The sequence below is a fragment of the Odocoileus virginianus genome, chromosome 10 (assembly GCF_023699985.2).
Source record: "Odocoileus virginianus isolate 20LAN1187 ecotype Illinois chromosome 10, Ovbor_1.2, whole genome shotgun sequence".
Lineage (NCBI taxonomy): Eukaryota > Metazoa > Chordata > Mammalia > Artiodactyla > Cervidae > Odocoileus > Odocoileus virginianus.
The window spans coordinates 54,577,214-54,595,838 of NC_069683.1; positions in this window are offsets into that span (position 1 = coordinate 54,577,214).

Below are 18,625 nucleotides of genomic sequence, written 5' to 3' on the forward strand. Positions count from 1 at the left end.
GGCTATGTTGTCATGACTGAACATGAGAAAAACCTCTTTGTACTTGAAAAGTTGCTGTACACTTGTTCTTACTGAGAGGTTAATATGAAATATGTTCTTGATTATTTCATTTTTGACTATGAATAAGTATAATTAAACTTACTACTACAAAAAATGAAACAACAAAAAACCTTCATGTTTGAGGAGTCTTTATTATTTTTATAGAGATGAGGTGAGATATCTTGATGTCTGCAACTTGCCATCAAGTGGTTCAATTAAAAGATGTAAATAAATATGTGTACGTGTGTAGAGAGAAAGAACAAATTGGCAAAATGTTAACCACTCATTAAATCTTTGTGGTGCTCCTTGTACTCCTTTCAATTTTTCTGTACACTTGCAAATTTTCAAAGTAAAAACTCCAGAATAATTTCAAAGGCTTAAATGTCCTAGGGGAGCTATGCAGAGGATAGGGCATAAAGAAAGAGCAAAGTCAGTCTAGTCTGGAGAGGGATGAATTCAGTGAAAACCTTCCAGCAGAGATAATGTTTGAGATGAAACATGTTATGCATACATGCTCAAACCTTCAGTCATGTCCGACGCTGTACAACCCTATGGACTGTACATACCAGCCTCTTCTGTCCATGAATTCTCCAGGCAAGAATACTGGAGTGGGTTGCAGCAGAACTCGTGTCCTCAACCTCTGCAGAAAAGTCCATGTGGCTAGGATACAAGGGTGTGAAGCAGTCATGGAGCGGAATGAAATGAGAAGTCCCTAGTGGCTGGATTCCCAAGGACCCCTGTGCCAAGCTAGGGGTTTGGCCTTATGCTGAAGACTGAGAAAACTCACTGAAGGATTTTAAGCAGAGATGGAACCAATTTGAATGTTGGAAATCACTCCGGTTCACAGGAAGTGTTATTAGCAGAGGGTGTAGAAGCCAGTAGACAATTGGGGGACTGTTGCAGAAATTCAGGCAGGAAATAACAAAGGCCTAAACCACAGTGATGGAAGTGGGGGTGAAGAAGAAAGGAGGAACATTAATAAGAAAGAAATCGTAGGACTTAGGGGTCCATTGGCTATGGAGGATGAAGAAAAAGCATCACTAATGCTTTCCATATTTTTTGATGGGCAATTGAGTATGATGATTGAGAAAGACACTATGAAGGCAGAAAGATTTGGAGGACCAAGTGGTGAATTCACCTTTGAACATTGTTATTGCACATATGATTCTTCCATTAGTCTAGGAGTAGAATTGTGTCATAGTCTACTCAATACCAAAAGTGCCTAGTTTCCTCTCTGGCATAGAGTCGATGCTCAGTCATTGGATGTATTTAGTATTTGAAAGAATAACATAGAGAATTACTTAGAACCTTGGTATTGGAAGCAATTCAGAGGTCATCTGATAACTTCTCTGGAGAAACTTGGAATTCTTCTCCAAAATTGTCCCTCAACCATGTCCCCCAGCATTCTCAATGGGTTACCTAACTCTTAGGCCACTTGCAGGGATGGGCTTTTTTTCAATTCCTCTGTCTGAGGCATGTTAACTAAAAAGAGATGATCCCTACCATTGGAAGCTATCATCATCTTGTTAATATCATCATTTCTTAGCATCTGGGCCTCTAAAATGAGAAGTGGCACAGTATCAGGATTAATGAACCAGCTAATTTGATGGACTTCTTTAGTCACAGGTTTTGAACAAAACTAAATATATGTTAAAAATCATTTAGTGGAGGCATATAAAATCTTTCTAAGCAATGAAAAGGTTCCCTCTGAATCTTCAGCAAAATTGGGGTTAGAAAGGGAACATTGAACTTTAACATACACAAGACAAAAATAAATCAGTGAATTAGCTCTGTAATGGGCCTTGGTTTGCTGAACTCTGGGGTGTGAACTACAGATAGATAGCAACAGGACTGCTGAGTTCCCACTCACTGACCTTGACCATCCTCAAAGGAGAAAATCAGAGCAGAAGATATTCGGTGATTAAGTTCCTTGTATCCATTGTAGTTCTTCTCTCTGCAGAAAAATTAAGGCCAGGCAGCTGAAAGGCAAGATAAGCTCATTTAAAAAATCTTTGCTATTTTGCATATACACTGATGTATCTGTTATTTAATTAAAGCAATTTGACATTCTAAGGTGTTTTCTTTATTGACATACACATGCTTCAGTATCTGATAGGCTGGAATGTAGGGTATTATAGTGAGATCTGGCACAACTCTGGGTGGCTTGGGTGCATAATTTTAATTGAATTCTCATTTTATTTTTAACTTCTGGAACAGATGGAGTCTGGGTACCAAAATAATCCCACTCTTCAATAAGTGTTTGAAAATGAGTGGTTATGATCCCATCAGTCATTTGGCCAACTCTTTTCCACATGCTCAGCCTGGGAATGAAAGTTAATTTTGTTAAAATGCAATTGCTGTGAGACTAGCATTTCAAGGTTTTAGTGGATATCAGTGATGGTCACTGCTAAAGTGTAAACAGACAGATTATAAGTAGGTACAAATATAGCGTGTGATTGACTTTCCCCATGGTTCAGCAGTAAAGAATCCACTTGCCAATGCAGGAGACACAAGGCTCAGGTTTGATCCCTGAAGATTTCCTGGAGAAAGGAATGGCTACCCACTCCAGTATTCTTACCTGGAGAATCCCATGGTCAGAGGAGCCTAGCGGGCTACAGCCCATAAGGTCTCAAAGCATTCGATACGATTGAGTGAGCACATACACACACAAAGGATGTGATGCTGAAGAAGGAGGCAAAAATATTCAAGGAAAACAACATCGGGAATATAATTGGCTATGCTGGATAAAATTACTGAAGCTACTTCATAAGCCCAGTGAAGAAATGCAGAAGCAACTCAGATCACGCAGGAGCAATAGTGGGAGGCAGCTGCCAAAGAACGCCTTGGGTTAGCCGTCCCTGTTAGCAGAGTAGAGACTGGGAGAAAGTTGCAGACAGGAGATGAGGATCTCTGCAGAATAGGTGGAAAGGGGAACTAAGATGGTTCTCAAAATTACTTCCCCTGCAACAACAGCTTCTATATCAAAGAGATATAACAGATAGCAAGCAACCAGGATTCTTATAGCAGGAACCAGCTATTTGGCAAGTACTGATTGGCATCCATTTGGTTGGCAAAGAAAGTGGGTGCAGAACCAGAGGAATGTTTATGGGACTGAAACAGAATAGAACTTCTCTCCTCTGGAGGGAAAAATTGCGGCTCAAGCTTGCTCCAAGAATACCTTCAAGAGAAGGTACTTGCTCCAAGAGGACCAGGAAGTAAACCGGGTATATCTGGCTGGGGCTTTCACGTCTTTTCAGTTCTCCAGCCCTACAAACTGAGAATAAGGTGGGTGGCCTTCTAACCCTTTACCTACATCACACTCTGTATCTATGCATGTGTGTGTGCTAAGTCGCTTTAGTTGCATCCAACTCTATGGGACCCCATGGACTATAGCCCACCAGGCTCCTCTGTCCTAGGCATTCTCAGAAAAGAATACTGGAGTGGGTTGCCATGCTTTCTTCCAGGGCATCTTCTCAACCCAGTGATTGAACCTGCATCTCTTAAGTCTCCTGCATTAGGAGGTGGGTTCTTCATCATTAGTGTCTCCTGGGAAGCCCACACTCTATAGCCAGAGCACACAAATATTTCATCTGACACTCACTTCCTCATCATCACACACTGTTTGATGACTCATTGCATGAGGTAGTCCTGGCCTCCGTCAGGTCTGGGGGTTTCAAGCGTCCAACTTAGCTGCTCTCTACGGTAGTAGGTGGCTTTTCTTGGGAGCGACTTTCTACCCTCTTTTAAATGAACACTCTTTCAGACTCTGGGTGCTGTTTGTTATAAGCACTTAACAACCTTAGCTCATTGCATCTGTCTTCTTAAGGACTCTACGAGGTAGGTAATTTTATTATTCCCATTTTACCAATGAGAAATTGAGGAACAGTGAGGTTAAATAGCTTGCCCAAGATCAGTCAGCTGGCCTGCTACCTTCTACAGTGAATGCTGTCTCAGAGATCCTGGCGGTCCATGAACTCAGCACTGCCCCACCCAGCCTTGCAAGGGAGGCAGCAGATTTCCAGATGAGTGTTTCCCACCAGGAATCTCTGTTAGGTCAGCGCTGTCTCTCAAGTCCATGTCCTCCTGCATGAGTAGTCTCCTCCCATCTCCTTCTTTGGTTATGACCAATCTCCCCTTCATTACTCCTCCCTTACATCCCCTAAAAATGCAGTTTTTGTTGGTGACTATTTCTGGGCTTAGGGGATCCTTTGAAGCAGAAAATTGTCACAAAGGAGACTTTCCCAGGAACAGCAAGTGGCTTGCCCTGTGTTCCAGGGGGAAGGACAGTGGGCTCTATTTTTTCTTTGATACCATTTTATTTCTGGCTCTCAGGGGATGCTGCCAGATGAGCGGAAGAAGCTTGATGTGACATGGCTGCTTTTTCCTGAAAGTGTTCAGCTCAGCTTGCAAAGGAGAATCTTTCCCTTCCTTTGCTCCCGAGGTCATCCACAGAATAACATAATTGTGAGCAATGTGTGTCTTACAGTCTGGGTTATTCGTCTGGTAAAACCTGTGGAACGGGGGTGAGGAATGTGGAATTGGGAAATGTGTTCTCCAAAAGGAAAGTCCTCAGTAGGAGGATCTCCCTTGGAGATCTTGCCCTCAAAGGGAAGAGACTCTCACCCACTCTCCCTGAAGTATTCTGGGTTTTTTTGGGTATCTTCAGAGAGTGTGTACAGGTTGACATGAGCCACATACATTTACATTGCCATATTCAGTAATCTGAGTGTACTGAGTATACTAACCAGTTCTTTTTGACCCCATGGATTGTAACCCACCAGGCTCCTCTGTCCATGGGATTCTCCAGGCAAGACTACTGGAGTGGGTTGCCATGCCCTTCTCCAGGGGATCTTCCTGGGTTCCAAACCCAGGTCTCCTGCATTGCAGGCAGATTTTTTACTGTCCTAGCCACCAGGGAAGTCAGACATGCTAACCTCTAGGAAGAAGGAACACAACATCCCCGGGAAGACCCCTCCCTCACCCCAGTTCACCTGGAGAGAGCTGCCTGAGAAGCAGTATCAGGGCTCTGCTCGCTTTCATAAACCACCTGCCCGCAAGGCCTCCCAGCCCTTCCAAAGTCCACCTAGCAATGAGTCCCCAACCCAGTCAACCATCTTTAGTCCTTGAAACACTGAGAAGAAACAGAAATTTTAAAACTAAAGTTTTGCTTTGTCGTGTTTATCTTGGGTCAGATCAAATTCTAAGGCACAGCCCAGTTCTCATTGATCCCATACACAAGGAAGGCTTCTGATACAGGATTTATCTGCCCTATCTGGGCAAATCCCAAAGGAGCAGAGAAAGGGGAGGAGGGTTTATTCTTTTATGTAAACTTGTTTGTCTCTCTTCTCACAAACCTGTGAGACCACGGGAAAGCAGGGCTGAATTCCCATTTCCTAGTGCTGAGCAGGCACTCAGTCCATGTTTATTGAAAAGACAGTGCATGGTTTCCACGAGAACAACCAGGGAGAGACATTCTCTTCTTTCTCAAATTCTTTTCAAAGGCAAGTATGTCCTCTCAAGAGTGTTAGGTAACTATTCAGAACTACCTGGGCACCCCCCCTCCCCCACCGACAGTGGTGAGCCCAGTCTCTGCAGGTGGGATTTCCACGGGGGCCCAAAGAGAACTACAAAGAAAGGAAGGCATCTTTGCAACCAATTGCCAATCCAGGCAAGACATACCCAGAGACTGCAGCCACCAATGAATTCCCTGTAATAAAACAATGTTCAGAGTTCAGAGGCCAGGCCCCAAGTCCCAGCAGGAGCCATAGTCAGTCTTTTGAGGTCTGAAAGGTAAACGTAAAATATCCAAAGTTATGTTACCTCAAACATGTTCTAAACATAACCCATCCATCCTCCTCCCAAAACTTGCTGCTAATTCACGCTCAGGAGCTCCCTTGCTGTGAGACCTCAGGCCTCCAATTACTGGCAGGAGAAGCCAGGGAACATTTGACTCTGTGCTAAGTCCATTGATTTTATCTATTAAATGTTTCTGCTCTTTCTCTTAACCTGTGAAATGCTTCTGGATTCCAGCCCTCCCCACCACACTGACCTCAGGGCTTGTGCCCTAGCTCAGGACAGTTTTCTCTCATCTGGGTCTCATCTGGGTTCCCATCTCCTAATACTTCTCCTTTCCTCCAGGCCTTCCCCTTCCCAGTTAGTCTCCCTCCTCCAGACAGAATGCTCTTCCTGAAACACACATCTTCTTCAGCCCCTTAAATAGACCCAATCACCCAGAAACCCAAATTCAGTCAGTGTGACCCACAATGAGGCGTGCGGTGCTCACTTTCCCAGCTGCTCACAATTCACCCTCTAACAGTGCCCGGGGCTCTGTAGTTACCACCCGTGATGTGCTTGGCTGTTCACGCTTTCATGACTGCCCTGCTCTCTCTCTCTCTGTTAGCCCTCTCATCTGCTTCCTTTAAGTATTTCTATAGATTTAATTTTAATTTAATAAACTATTAAATGGACAAATTAAAAAAATCAAATAGCAAGCTTCTATTTCTAGTAAAATGTTGCACTTTGCATTTTCCCAAAACCCACAATTCAAAACAACTAGAAACATCGAGTGAAAACTAACAATATTTTTTTTTCATAAAAGGAAAATTTCTACTTAACCACAAAATTTAGAGACATTTAAATGATAAAGAATGTCCTAAACAAAATAACAAATGATAAAAGAAGATTATGAAACAAAAAAATGGTTATAACATGTCACTCCCCTGAAACAAAATTTTGCCGAGTTTAGCTTGGAATACTGTTAGTGCTGTTTAGAACTGTGTCTGTGTGTTGTTTTAAAACCCAATCAAACTTTATTGAAGTAAATATTACATTACTCAGACAGATTTCTAATAACAACTCATAACATACGGGAATAGTCTTCCCTGTTTTAGAAGTCTCATGTGGTCAAACTTTAATGATGGTTTAAGTAACAGTGGACCTCGTTTTCAATCAAAATACAATGCTGATACTATCTAATTCTGTTGACTTTAAGGAGGTGGAAATAGTATATTCATAAGAATTACATCAATAGCCTTATGAATATATGATGACTATATTCTGTATTCTAAAAGACTGTCTTAGGAATGAAAAGTCCTATCAAACTTTAATAAGAGTAAATGTAGTAAAAATTGAGTAACAGCAACCCAGTTTAAGAGAAGAACCAAAATCTCTTATCAGGAGACACAAGGAGGAAAAGGTCCTACTGACCTGAACCTGTGTGTGAGCCTGGACCCTCCCTGAGGCCCAGCCACGCCGGGGGATGGCCGGGCCCTCTCACCCTCTGCCCAGCGCTGCTGTTGAGCAGCATGGGTAAGAAAGCCTCTTGGAGAAAGTTGGCATTGGTTTGGCAGAGGTCCAGTGAGGCGGGCCAAGAGGAAACGGCCAGCTGTCTCCCTCATCCCAGCCACCACACAGGCTACCCCATTCCAACCAGACCTCCTACCGAGACCCTGTCCCTAGACACAGGGCCCCCTGAAGCAGTGAAATGACTGGTGGTCTCAGACCCGTTCATGAGATTTAGGTGTTGACGTTCCCTCCTGTCTGCTTCTGTTGTGACCTTTCATGGTGACCTTCCTGTCAGCACTCAAACCTTCCCAGCTGAAATGTCTACTGGGCCTGTTCACTCCCCTGAGCCCCTTCTCACCCACACCCCACTGCCAAATCCCCCAACAAGTCTGGTGAGGCTCTGGGCCCACGATGACTGGGAACGTTTTCATCTGCAAATTAAACTCCCGCTTTCCAACTGGGCTTGTGGTGAGAACTGTGCAAACTTGACAAGGTTAAGCAGTTCAGTTTGTTCAATGGCCTTGGACGGCACAGTGTTCTCCAAACTTCTCCAAACCCCAGAGATTTATCTAAATTATCTAACTTGTGAGAACAAGACCGCTCAGGAGAGAAAACTTCTTTCTCTTTCAGAATGAGCTTCAGAATCAAGGGTTCACTTTCCAAGGGCAAGCTCATGCTCTGACTTTTGGCTACAAACTTGACCAGGGAACAAAGGAAAAAAAAATTAAAATGTTTCAAGGTTGGAAGCTCAGTAAGCATTTTCAGTTGGGCTTAATTCAATGGTTAGATGAGTCCGATCAAGATCACATAACTAAGTAGATGTAGAAATGTGCTTTTTTTTTTTTTAAACTGGGTCAGAGTTTTCAGAACACTAGTCCTGCCTTTTCAGGGCTGATTATACATTGTGGGCAGCTGGGTTGGGGTTTGCGGGGAGCTGTCTGGAAACATCTGTATGGGATCTTCTGTTTGGAAATGGTCTGTCTGTTGCCTCTTTCCTCGACCACAGCACAGGCTCTGAAGTTTAGATTCACGATGAGAATTCTCTGTGGAAATCTGCAGCTGCTCAGCCCCCTCTCTTGGTGCCACGTGAAGTGCAGATTTGGCAGAAGTCCCCCGAAATGTTGAACTCAGAATCTATTGGGGCCAATACAGATTTGTCAGCCTTTGTTCTTTTTCATTCCCTAAGATCTTCAGGCTTTAAAACACCCAGGAGCCAGATAAAGAGGTGTGTCATTGAAGCCACTTTATTAAAAGCTGATGGATGCTGCAGCTCCCACCTATTCACTTGCTCATTTATTCTTTTATGGAAAGCATGTTTGCCACAAGGCTCAGTGGTTGGTTCTGTAGGAGACAGCTCTCTCTGGGGCTCTCTATCACCCCTAGAACCTGCTTTACCACTGCATTTTCTCCTCTTTGGTTAATCTCAAAACTCCTCTGCGAATAGAGCCTTTCCACAAAGATTGAGCACCCCAGAGGATAGTGGGACTGTGTGAAATGTTCCAGGCTGTGCTCAGTGAAATCTTTCCATTAAATCTCTCAGTCTTTATCAGGAGAGCATTCCAATCTGTTCTCCCCAGGTGCCTCCCAACCAGAGGGAATGGTGGCAGCTGCCAGGGGCTTGTCTGACACCCCCTGCCCATTTGTATTAGACTCGGAGGGCCGTGAGCAATGTCACTCTGTCCTCTCAGAGGCCTTTGCCAAGGCAGCAGGGGCATGGTATTTCTGCTTCTCCACTAGCAAAAACCTGCCCTAGAGAGTCCTGTTCATCCATTTGGTCACCAGGAGGATGACAGTTTTCACAGATGCGATTTAAAAAAAAAAAAAGCTTGTGTTCTTACTATCCCTGGACTAAGTCTTGTACTATTTATTGTCTCTGAACACATCATTCATATGCCCATGGCTTCTGTTTCTCATTTAAACCAAAGTGAAATATTAGCTTATTCTGGGAATTCCCTAAACTTTATGCCCTATACACTATCTGGTACTTTATGGGTACTCAAAGAATGTATTTATTGAGTGAATAGGCTGTTCAGGACATGAAACATGGTACACAGAAGAAGAATGCATGTGGGAGGTTAGAGCATGAGTTCCGCTTTAATTTTGAACAGAGTGGACTAGAAACGTCCAAAGGACAGCCCACATGGGTGACTAGTTGATAGATGGAGAGAGGAGTCTACAGATCAAGAAACACACCAGGGCATCTCCTCCTCTGAGAAACCCACCTGTGGTTCACCTTCCCCAAGCTCAGGGTGAAATTCCTCTGCACATCTCTCACAGTGATTACCTGCGATTGTTTTCTTTATCTCCATCTTTAGAGTTTAGGCTCCTTGAGGCCAGAGGCTGTATCTTGCCTAAGAGTTTATCCCCAGGATACCTGGAATGGTCCATGGGACAAGGCAGATACTCAGTATTTGTTGACTAGATCATCAAATGAATAGTTATTATTTTAAAAGCAAATTATTCCTCAAAACCTGAGCACTGTTCTTCACCCACACTCTCTCCCCACACCCCACACTGTGACACAGTCTGTCAATTCTTCTTCTTTCTCCAGGATGTCATAAAGCTCATCATGATGGTGACAACAGCCCCTGACAAACCCAACTATTTCCAGTTGATAGCTTACATCTAACGGTGCCAGTATTTGTAGTCTCTGAAGGAGAAGATTTAACTCCGGGACCAAAGACACAGTCTCAGTCACTCAGAGCTTTGTGTAGACTTTTATTTAAAGTGAAAGTGACAGAAAAAGCTTCTGACATATACATCAGAAGGGGGTAGGAGAGTTCCTACTTCATTAGTTTAAGCAGGCCTTATATACTTCTCAACTGGCTGCTGAGAATAGATAAAAAGAACACTTCAAGGCTGTAAAAGGCTGTAAAAGTTTTACCAGACCCTCTCCCAAGTCATATATCCTGAGATAACTTTGGCACAAGATTAGTCAGGGAGAACAGGTTCCAGGCAATGACTGGGTGAGATATACTGTTGCTGTGTAATCAGGGGTACAAGCCTTGAGACATAGGTTCCCAGGCAAGATTTGTTAACAATTATAATATTAACATAGAGTCTAACAAAAGCATTGTCATGAGTAAGACATTGTACTGTGTGATCATTAGTTCCAGACCTAAATAAAGGCCAGTTCTCGGGTAAGATACGTTGTTGCGCAAGACTTAAGGAGAGCATGAGGGAGAAAGTCACCTCCTCCTTAAAAGGCCCTGGACTGCCTGCCTAAGCTTTAACTCACAGTCTTGCTTCTGCTCTGGAATTCACCCTCAACTCCTCTCCAGAAATGACCTTGCCAAATGGAGCTCTGCCTCAGGTAACTTTTTGGCTTAGAAGCCTGGAATGCATTCTCATTTCTTTTGAGATAAAACCCAAACCATTCCTGAGGCATGTAAGTTCCTTTTTAGGATCTGTTTCTGTTAAGCATCCTTCCTGAACCTCTACATTTTCCAGGCTCTAGAGTCAGAGAAACTTAGGTTCCCAGCTCAACTGTTTGTTCACAAAAGTGCAAGGGTAACTTCTGTTCATCTAGAGCTCAATTTCATCAACTGCAAAATGGGTAAGAAGGAGGACCAGTTAATGTTTTAGGAAGGAATGAACAAAGGCAGGAAGAAAATAAGGCAGAAGGGAAGGAAGGAAGGAGGGAAGAACCTGTAAGAGAGATAGGGAATGCAAAAGAAAAGGAGGTCTTGGCAGGAAGGTGAAGTTCAGTTTAAGAGATATTGAACTGCTTAGCAGACATGGGTTTACAGTCTGGAGCCCAAGAGAAGGACCAAGGAAAAAGATGTAGATTCAGACAGTGCAGCATATGGATGGTGGATGAAGGAATGAAAGTATGTTTGCAATTGCTCTGATATGTTCAGAGAGAGACAAAGACAAGGAAGGATTGACTCTTGGGAGAAATCAATATTTAAGGGGCAAGCGCAAAAAAGTCTACCAAAAGAGAATGTTCTTCCTTCTTTGAAACTAAGTAGAGTTTCAAAATTCCTCTCTTGTTACCTGAATAAGACTTCAGGAAGGAGAACATTCCCTCTCACCTTCAAGGAGCAAAAAACTAGGCTAAGTAAATGTTACCTTGCCGGAAGCTGGCACACGAGATCCCATCTATGACAAGGTCATGAGGCAGAAAACCCGACGGGCAAGGCAGATCAGGTTTTCAGGGATTTTGAAAAGCTGCCCCCGGCGCTCACCTTAAAGATGATATCTGTCTTTCTGATGCCTGCTTCAATAGACTACTCCCTAATTTCTGTGACACAGGCAGAAGGCCTTCCCCGATTTCTTTCCAAATAAGAATCAATTTAGAACTTTAATCCATAAGTTTCCCAGGCGGTGGTATTTTATGAGATTATCCAGGGTGAAAGGAGTGTTTTAATTTAAACTCCTTTGCTGGTATTTTAGTTTGTTTGGCAAATGAGTTTATGCCCTTGGTACTAATATGCATGATTGCTTATAATACCCTAATCATAAAACAGCATCGAGAACCTGATCACATAAAGGCCCTAGTAGGCACAGAGCCCTTCGGGGGTGAGGAAGCCCTATTAGAGAACATAAAAATATTATTCTAAAAGTGGTTATAGTTAAAGATTTAGAAAAATAAGAGTTTAAAATTGTTAATTTTAACCAGGAATGCTAAACAGGGGCTGCCTCACTGGAGCTGCAGAGTCTTTGTGTGGTAAACCTTTTAGATAAATGTAACTGATAACTTCTGCAAAAGGACTGACCTTTGTGTTCATTAAATAGACTGCGGAAAGCAGCTTTGCATTCACCTAGGTTATAAAATGTCAATAGGCCCCAAGACCAGAAGATAATGTATAAGACCCTCATAAACAAAGAAGTATGCAGAAAACACCCTGGTTTCGTGAAGAACAAGCTGATGTAATGTTAAACTATCTTCCCCTTACAAATGTACTAATTTAGGGTATAAAAGCCATGGTAAAAAATAAAGCATCGCCAGACTCTGCCAGACCCTGCAAACACCCCCGTCTGGTCATTCTCTCTCTCTCTCTCTCTCTCTCTCTCTGTCTCTCTCTCCCTCGCAGACTTGGTCCTATCAAGGCTGGTCTCACGTGTCTTCTCTCTCTCTCGCCGATGCCGTTCATCCTGAGGGTATCCCCTGGATCCTGCCGAAGCTGGACCCTGGCATTACTGAGTCACACGCCAAACAGCTGTATCCTTCTTCAGCCATATTGCTCACCATTATTCCACAAGAAACTTTGTGTTTGGTCAAGTCTCCCTGCCTTTCCCAATTACACACTCCTACCCTTCAATCTTAGAGCCTTTGCTTGTGCCAACCTTCCTATCAAACGTCTTCACTCCTCTTTATTTATCTGTTCGGCCTCCAGTGATTCTTCGAAGAACCACCCCCTCCACAAAGCCTTTCTCCGTTATTCCTCTGAACTCTGACCTCTCTCTCATGTCTATGGATTCCTGGGTCCCACACTGACATTGTCTTGTTTGTTGGTTTGGATGTTCTCACAATGATCTGTCAGCTAGACTGGTGTGCTTTGAAGATAGAAGCTACATCCTCAGACAGTGTTTCACATCTTAAGTCTCTAAACTCATAAGTGGACAGTGTGTGCACTCTCCCATCTCCCTTACCATGAGAGCTCCTTCCCCTTTATCTTTCTAGAGACTCTGAGCTGGCCTGCGAGTAGAGCTCTGGCTACAGCCTGGGTGGTCTGGCATTGTCTGGATGAGCAAAAGCGCTCCTGAACACTTAGAGACCTCTCGTGGCCTCAAAGAGTTAAAACACCTCTTTGGGGGGAGGAGGGTGGTCTAATTTCCAGAGAACTAGTTCTTTGGAGAAGGCAATGGCACCCCACTCCAGTACTCTTGCCTGGAAAATCCCATGGACGGAGGAGCCTGGTAGGCTGCAGTCCATGGGGTTGCGAAGAGTCGGACATGACTGAGCGACTTCACTTTCACTTTTCACTTTTATGCATTGGAGAAGGAAATGGCAACCCACTCCAGTGTTCTTGCCTGGAGAATCCCAGGGATGGGGTCGCACAGAGTCAAACAAGACTGAAGTGACTTAGCAGTAGCAGCTTTTCCAAAGCCAAAGTCAGCAAAGATAATTCACCCCTAAATCAGAAAATTCTGTTAAATTCAGCTGAGTGAAGTGCAAAGAATTTTGGCCAAAGAATGCTTTTATAAAAAATGGGTTGAGTGGGTGACTTAGGGATACAAATAGGACTCTTAATCCTGTTAAGTTTGAAGTCTAGCATACAGAGTCTGACTGCTGGGGACAAGTGTGTCTGTAGGCTGAGGAGGAACAGACTGGGGTGGGGTGGGGGTGGTGGGGGCTCCAGGTAAAGCCACTCCATCTGATCATGGGCAAGCTGGGGGTAGTGAGAGAGGCCTCCTGGCTGCAGCTACCCCAGGGCCCCACTTGCACATGGTGTGCTGAGAACAGGCAGGTCCCTAATGCCGAAGCCCAGGACCACACCCCACACTTGGCCTGAAATCTAACATGTTTGTAGACTTCTGGGTATTCCCAGAGCTTGATAGCAATCCCACACTTTCATTCTTAATGAAAATTCCTTTTAAAATGACCTATTTAAGACAGATACAGTCATTACCAGTCTTGCTGTACATAAGGTTGTGTTGTCAGCTGGAGCATATGTCCAAAATCCAAGGGATGATAACCATGACGATTACTTAGTGGGCAATGACAATGTGCCAGGCAAGCAAGGCATTAGGGCATTTACAGGCACCATCACTGCCATGAGAGGTGGGGGTCATTATCTCAATCTTGCAGAGTAGCAAACAGTGGAGAAGGATCTTAAAGCAAACCAGGCTTACTCTCAAATCTCAACACCACCATTTCTTTCATTGAAATCTTTCCTGAGGGCTGACTGTGTGCCTAGCATCGATCTAGGGAGTTGCCAGTATGGAAGGGTGAGGAAGGAATGATAAAGCAAATGAAGCAGTTATAAATAAAATGAAGCAGTATAAAGTAAAGTAAATGAAGCGGTTATAAATAAAAACTATGTGATGTGATTGGGAGGGTGGCAGGTGGCCAGGGGCAATTTTACATGAAGATGTGTCCTAGGTCACAAACCACTTATTTGTTGGAAAAATCTACTTAACTTCTTTGGGCTTCAGTGTTCTCACTGAGCATGGGTACACGAAAAGTACCCATCTCAGGTATTAAGTGAGCTGTGAAGTTCCCAGCACACGGTAGGTACTTGCTAAGTGCTGGATCATAGCTGTTATAAGGTTACCACTCACAGAGACCTGTCCTTCAAACACACTTGTCCCTGATTTCATATTATCCCGTTCATTTCCAAGTTATTTCTGTGGAGGCTTGGGTATTCCCAGAACTGTCTCCTATTTTTTTTTTTTTTAATTTATCCTCATTTATTATCCGTCTGTGTCCTTGGTCCCTGGGTTGCCAGTGACAGAACAAGGACCTTGAAAAGTGTTGCTGGCTCCAAGATGACTGAGAGGGAGAGAGAGGAGAGACAAAGGGGTGAGGAGTCCCTACTACAATAGGGACTCAGTTGTGGAGTTTTTAAACTTCCCTGTCCTAGACTCTATCTTGTCTTCCTCCATCACAGCTTATCACAGGGCCTGAAATTCCCACTGTTATGTCTATGTTGCATGACTTCTTGGTCTCCAGGGAAGAAAGTCTTATTAAATATAAGTGTTTCATCTTGAGAAAAGCAGGGACACCTATTATTCAGTCAACAGAGGCCAGCCTGTTGGCCTGTTAGCTCCACAGATTACTTCTCAGAATGGGGAGTTTGAAGAACTAGGCCAGAGATAGGATGGCTTTGAGGAGGCCCCAGGAGGGCAGGCAGAGGAGAAGGAAGTCAGCCTGGCCCGAGGGTGCAGGAGAAAGACGAGAGCTTCCACTGGGAAACCCTGCCTGTCCTCAGGAGTGCCCGGAGCCACTAAGAGGCTCCTGCAGAAAAAAGCTGTAGTGAGAGGCTGCTGACAGGGATGGCCAGAGCCTTCCACCTCAGCCCCGAGGGCTGTCACAGCTGCCTTCTTTTTCTTCAGGCTTAGAAAAAGTATGCAGATTTTGGGACCAGACAGATCCGAGTTCAAATCTAGCTCCACAACTTACTACCATTTTGCCTGTAAGAGATTACTAAACTTTTCTGAACCTCTGTCATCCATAAATGGTATTATAACCCTCTACCTCCCAAAACTGGTGTGCAGGTTATTCATTCATGACATGAGCATTTACTGAGTTCTTGTCAGGGCACATCCAGCACTCAAAAAAAAAGTTTCTTCCTCATTTAGATATGAAGGCCAGGTTTAAATAATTTTGTCTCCCATGAGTTCAGAATGGCTTTTCCAGTGGCTCAGACAGTAAAGAATCTCCCTGCAATGCAGGAGACTCAGGTTCGATCCCTGGGCCAGGAAGATCCCCTGGAAAAGGAAATGACAATCCACTCCAGTATTATTGCCTGGAGAATCCCATGGACAGAGGACCCTGGCAGGCTACAGTCCAAGGGGTCACAAAGAGTCAGACATGACTAAATGACTAAGCATGCATGCATGAGTTCAGATGTGGCTGTGGTACCTACTTTTTGAGCAATTTAAAAAGCATGATGACAAGTCCAGGTAATGCCACTGGGCATGATGTTATTCATTCAACCCATACTCTTCAAACATCCTTTGTGTGATACCTGTGGGAATGCCAAGGTGGTCAGAGCTCAGCCCCCGCCTTCCGAGTCTCATGGTCTAGAAGATAAAGCATACTTAATATTTAATGAATTAAAGATCACAACTTAGTTAGGGTTTTATTAGAAGTGTAAGTGAGACACTATGGACACACAGAGAAAAAAGCATGCTACATTCTATCTAGAGAGGTCAGGGAAGACTTTTGGGAGGACATGACATTTGGGTCAAAACATAAATATTAATAGTTTTCCAGGCAAAGTGGAATGCTGTAGAAAGGAGATACTCTGGGCAGAATACAATCTATAACAATGCCAGTAAGGCTGGAGTTCCGGACGGGTAGAGGAGTGATATTAAAGGAAAATGGGGCAGAAAATGTAGGTGTTTTCCAAGAAAAAGATTCCCCACACTGTCAAGGGAACCGATGGCTATGAAGGATGAATGAGTGAACAGTGAATGAATGGATGATCTGCATGATATTTAACCATTCTCAAAGTGCTCCTATATAGATTGTTTCACTTAAAAGATGGGGGAAATTATTGAAGTTTACAAAAGGAGTTTTTAAAAAACCTTTACACATACTATCGCCCATGGAACCCAACGTGATTCAATCAGGAACCACTTCCTAACTAAAAGTGCTATGTAGAGGGAGAGTTGAGGAGAGAGCATGAGCCAGAGGGTGCTCTGACTTCAGTGCCTCCAAAACCCACAGACTGGGGCTCACTTCCCATGAAATCCGGCCTCTTTCATGAAAGGCCTGCAAATCTATTGATAGCTAGTAGCTAAGAGGTTAAAAAGCAGAGACATTACTTTGCCAACAAAGGTCCGCCTGGTCAAGGCTATGGTTTTTCCAGTGGTCATGTATAGATGTGAGAGCTGGACTGTGAAGAAAGCTGAGCACTGAAAAATTGATGCTTTTGAACCATGGTGTTGGAGAAGACTCTTGAGAGTCCCTTGGACTGCAAGGAGATCCAACCTGTCCATCCTAAAGGAGATGAGTCCTGAGTGTTCATTGGAAGGACTGATGCTGAAGCTGAAACTCCAGTACTTCAGCCACCTGATGCGAAGAGGTGACTCCTTGGAAAAGACCCTGATGCTGGGAGGGATTGGGGGCAGGAGGAGAAGGGGACGACAGAGGATGAGATGGCTTGATGGCATCACCGACTCGATGGACATGAGTTTGAGTAAACTCTGGGAATTGGTGCCGGACAGGGAGGCCTGGCATGCTGCGATTCATGGGGTCGCAAAGAGTCACATGACTGAGCGACTGAACTGAACTGAACTGAAGAGGTTGGAGATTTCCAAATCTGAAGAATAACAGAAAGGCCATAAAGCCCACATAGCAGGCCAAGTTCTTGTTCTGAAGTCTAAATCCACCCACCACTATTTAACAGCTGTGTGACTTAGGACACATTACCTAAACTCTCTGAGTCTTAATTTCCACATGGGCAGGTGTTCATGTGTCCCAGTTGCCGAGCAAGAGCCCAGAGTTGTGCCTCTGCCCTGAGGTAATGATCAACAGGGCCTCCATTTATCCTCAAAAGTATCTCAGTCTAGATGATAAATTATTTATACAACCTCTCTACTCATTGACTTTCCTAAGATTTCTAAGCAGGTGAGATATTCTAATGCTATCTTAAGACAGTTTATATGACAAGTATCAGAAATTGTAACTAGCTAATGTGAACAGTAGACAAAATTTGTGGTTCACATAACTAAAAATAATTATTTTCAAGTTCAAGGCTATAGAGTTTATATCTCATATTATTAAGTAGCAGTGCTGTAATTATTCCTCATCCTCTTTCAAGAGAGCCTGGCAATTGGTCACTTGTCAGCATGACGGAGTAAACAGAAAATGAGATTTGGAACCAGAAGACATTCTGACTGACAGCAAACTTCCTGGAATAGTAGGACTCTTGTCACTCATACCTCACTCGGCTTTTGTAAGGATCCAGTGACCTATGTGGAAATGCTCTACGAACAGGAGGTGAGCAAGTATAAGGGACTGCACAGCCCTGCATGAGAAAAGTTCCTTGGACAAAAGCTCCAAGTTTCAGAAATGATAATGATTGTGGAGGATGATAGGATATGCCCAGAAGGTGAGCTTGAAAAGGGAAGATCAATTTCAGACACAATATACTTGATGGTTGTGATGAGCAAAAGCATTCCCAATCAGTGGGTGGCTTGTGTGGTAGGAGAAAAGAGAGTTGAAAGGACACTTAGATTGAGACAATCTGGGTCTGAGGACTAAATGAGATAAAAAATGAGATGCTTGGCCCAATACCTCGCATACAGAAAGGCAGCAATTAGCCGAAGCTATTACCATGATTACCATGTGCCAGGCACATCTCCCTCAAGTGTTTAGGGCCTTGAGTCTGGCCTCTCATCTTCGTTCTTCATTGGTGATTTGAACAAGTGAGGATGTCAGTTATCTGAGCAACAGTTGGAGGAAACAGGGGACTCCTTTGACTCCAGGGTTGGATTACTTCCTGTATACAGTGATTCATCTCACATATCATTCACATTTAAAAAAACGAACAAACAAACAAACAAAAACCTATTGATCAAGATGGGATGTTTTTCTTGGAATCAAAGGATATCAGAAGTATGAGGGTACCCAGGTAAAAGGGTCAGAGGGAGGAAGTCTGGCTACTTGCAGCACCATCAGAAGTGC